The sequence below is a fragment of the Lipotes vexillifer genome, unplaced genomic scaffold, assembly GCF_000442215.2.
Source record: "Lipotes vexillifer unplaced genomic scaffold, Lipotes_vexillifer_v1.1 scaffold317, whole genome shotgun sequence".
Taxonomy (NCBI): domain Eukaryota; kingdom Metazoa; phylum Chordata; class Mammalia; order Artiodactyla; family Lipotidae; genus Lipotes; species Lipotes vexillifer.
In genome coordinates, this window is record NW_006782029.1 from 800,547 (window position 1) to 804,783 (window position 4,237).

The window sequence follows — 4,237 nt, forward strand, 5'->3', positions numbered from 1 at the left end:
CTGAACCAGCTTCTTGATGAACTACCAAAAGATGGGAAGAAATTTGTTTCCGTGGCTATCCAGGACCATTTTCTCTCCTTGAAATGCCTGGAGCATGTTAGCTATATTTTATGTAACAAAGCACTGTGTAGGCAAAGTTTTGAGAAATATGGACATCTAGATCAGGGCCTAGTCTTTCTGTGCTGTCCACCTCCGTCATTCCCACATTCCTCCCTCTCAGACTAGGAAGACCTTCTGTCCTTCCCCCATGAAGCTCTACTTTCAAAAAGGGTGGGAAACATGCTTTACTCCTGCTCAGCACAATACCCCAGACACAAGAGGCATGCAATAAATGCTTCCTATTGATTATGAAGATAGTGTTCACTTGTACAAAGCTTCAGTGATAATTATTTCAATGCTTTTTTTTTCAGTCACCATTCTGTTAATGAGATTGCTCAGGTTTGAAAATTTTGAAGAAAGAGCATTCAATCTGGATAGCATTAAAGAAAAGGAGAGATGGCAAACATTAACTGGGTTACCTGGAGGAATTTTTATATATTTGCATAGAAATGAAATAATAATGCACACTATCCCTTTTGCTTTTACTTATATTTTGAAAGAGTAACTTTATGTAAATTAGTAGCTTAGTCTGCTCAGGGGATTGATTTCTTATAAATACAAATAATAATATAGTCTTTACCTAATTCAATCTTATAAGAAATGGGGGAAAAAACCTCACATATTAAGTGGGCCAGGGTGCTTTCCACTTAGTTAAAACAACTCTAGTTAAAAATATGTTTTGTTTCTAGACAGTAATTTGGTGTTTTATTCTGGCTTGCCAACCTGATAAAACAGTTGGGCATGCTGGCTCTGCTTTAGCACATTTATTGCATTATTCAGCAAGAAAACAGAACTTCCTCTGCAGGCAAACAGTTGTATCTGTGTATTTTCTTCATCAACATATTTAATTTGGACCTGTTTTAAAATATAATATAGGGCTTCCCTGGTGGCGCAGTGGTTGAGAGTCCACCTGCCGATGCAGGGGACATGGGTTCGTGCCCCGGTCCGGGAAGATCCCACATGCCGCGGAGCGGCTGAGCCCATGAGCCATGGCCGCTGAGCCTGCATGTCTGGAGCCTGTGCTCCGCAACGGGAGAGGCCACAACAGTGAGAGGCCCGCGTACCGCAAAAAATAATAATAATAATAATAAAATATAATATGTTAATTTTTTAAATATAGTCCAAATATAACATATATATTTGCCCATTAATTGTAAAATTACATTTATATTCTGTACATATACACATATACTTATTGATACATACACACATATAAACACTCACATATATATATAAAATGTAACATATATATACTTTAGAAAGACAGACAACATGGAAGAATGTAAACTACTTTTGTAGTTATACTAATCTAGGCTGAAGTTTGAGTTTTATACCACACACCAGTTAAGACAACTTGGGAGTATTACTTAAGCTTTTTCAGGTTGTATGCTCATGTATAAAATTGGTGTTAAGTATTCTTCTCAAGATATTTGAGAAGATTAATGCAACGTAATGAAATGTCTAATATAAAGTGCTCAGCATAGGTCAAGATGGCATCTGCCTGGGGTACCAATCAATAAGGAGAGCTGCCACGTCACTGGAATACACTGGAAACATGGTACAATTTAAATCAAGTTCTGGAAAAAGGTTCCTTGTGTAACTGGACATTTGTGGTATTTCAATTTCCACAGAAGTAGGCATCGCCCTCAAATGGATGCTTTAAAAATCACTCCTTACAGAGTTGACCCATTCTGAGGAAGGTGTAAATGGCACAGTGCAAGTATTGATATGAGAACACCACAGGCTGGAGAGTAAATAGCTGACCTCACCTAAGGACATCATATCTGCAAGTCTGAAACACAGGGTTGTATGGTATAGTGCTATTTTCCAAGAACAAATGAGTTGTTTTATCATCTAAATTGTAAATCTTTAAAAAATTCATAGGTTTCATTTGTGGAAGCTTAATGCTACTCATTGTTGAAGCGATGTAGTTGTGTTCTCTCCTATTTTTTAATCTACCTCCCTCCCCACCCAACAACCCTCTGAGCTAGGTATCATTATTATCGTCCCAATTGCCAGATGAGGAGATTGGGACATTTTACAGTCAGCTATGTTGCCCAAGATAGGTCAAACAGGAAGGAGTAAAATCGAGAGTTAACATCAGGACCTTGCTCTTAGCTTTGATGTCACCCAATAAATTTTGCGGTTCAGAAAATCAGAAAAGGAAACTAAAGAAAGAACAAAAGTCCCCAAAGAATAGGAAACATTTTGCTAACAGGACAGAAAAAAGAAAGTTCAAATATAATCTAAACAAAATTTGAAGCTCCCATGCCTTTGTCCACGCGAGGTGCCTCTTTCCTTAGAGCACACAAGAGCTGTTTAGTAATTTCCTGCCACCTAATTTTTTTTCCTTTAAGGTCATTTCTGTATTTATCCATATAACCCAGAATATTGTTTTGCGCATGTTGCTTACTGAATTAAAAATTCAATTAACACCTTTGCATAAATTAAGAACCCCTTTCTGGCTGCTCAGTTCCAAAACTCCTGGGAATAGTTTTAATACTGAAGGCTTTTGCTTGCTATGGGAGAGACTGGAGAGAAACATTTCTTGCTTGTTCAGATCCATTACCAGAGAAAGAGTGGAACTGGAATAAACACCAGAGTAATTCCTTAACTTCAGCCATTAACTTGGTCTACAGAAATTAAATTAGCATAATCTAATGAGGATCTTAATCACTCTCATATATCTGAAAGAATATTTTTGTATTGGATGATGTGTTTTCTTCATTATTTTAAAAATGTTTTAAAGCCCAGAAAATAAAATAGGATAATGAAATGTATTTACACTCCCTGAATTGGATTAAAGATGTTTTTAAGACACAAACATTAGAGATTATTTTCAAGTACCTATGTTACACTCCCCACTCCCATTTCCCTCCATTCCTACTTAGAGGGAATGGAGGAACATGATTTCTTTACTATAGCCAATCCATATGCTTGTACTTTTATTACGTATCTACCCATAAACAATTTGTAGCGTGTTCTGTATTTTTAATTTTCATAAATAGAATTTAATTTTTACAAATGGAATTATCATAAATGGTATATACATAATTATTTCATGAGTTCTTTAACTCAGTACTTTGTCCTGAGTACTGGACAAAGTTGGTAAGTACTGGAAAGTAAAGAAATATTTCCATACCCCTTAGATATAGTTTCATATTATCCTCTAATAATTCCAAAGTTTTGTTCTTCACCTATGGGCCTTTATTCTATCTGGAATTTATTTTTGCAATGAGGCTGTACTAGATATGTCCCTTTATACTTCCAGATCAGATCTGTTTCTCCATTCTATTCTGTGACCCAAGCTGTTGATGTGTGTGAGGGTGACGTGTATGAACACACAACTAGCCTCCTTTGTCTCTGGCTTCCAACTGGGTTTACTGGGTGAGGAGTCCCATAAGGAGATCAGAGGGAAGGAGGAGAGTAATGTCATGACTCTATGCAATGAGTGGAACATCTGAAGAAAAATAACTCAAAGTGTGTATCTCACCTCATGGTTTGGAAATTAACAATTTTATTATTATTCTTTGGTGATAATTTTTAGGTTTTTCAGTATGCATGCATAAGAAAACATTTTTTTCTAATAAGCCCTAAAATCATTCAACATCTGTTTCTCTCTCAAAAAGACAAGAATCTTAACAGTAGGTTTTAACTACCTACAATACCTATTCCTCCACTAATAATTTCCAGTTTGTTGTTGCCTAGACCTATACTCCCACAATGTTTTTTAATTTTTAAAAAAGTAGACATACAGTAACCAATATTTACTGACATATTTTAACTTTTTAGATTTTCTCTTTCTTCTGACTACTGCACAGCTGAAAATATTTTAGCTATTATCGCTTCTATACAATTTCCTTAAATCTCTACTCCTAGAACTCCCATAGGACATATGTTGAAGCCTCTCAATCTACTTCCCATCAGCATCTTAAATACCCATTTATCTTTTTCACCTCTTTATCTCTTGGTGCTAGGTTCCAGATGAATTTTTAGTATAATTTTCCAACTAACTCTCTTCTCTGTACTTTTCATTCCCAAGATTTTTAACTGGTTTTTGCCACATCTGTTTTGTAGAAATACATATCAGTCTGAATTTGTTTCATAAATTAATTTCCTTTTAACTAATTTTCCTACT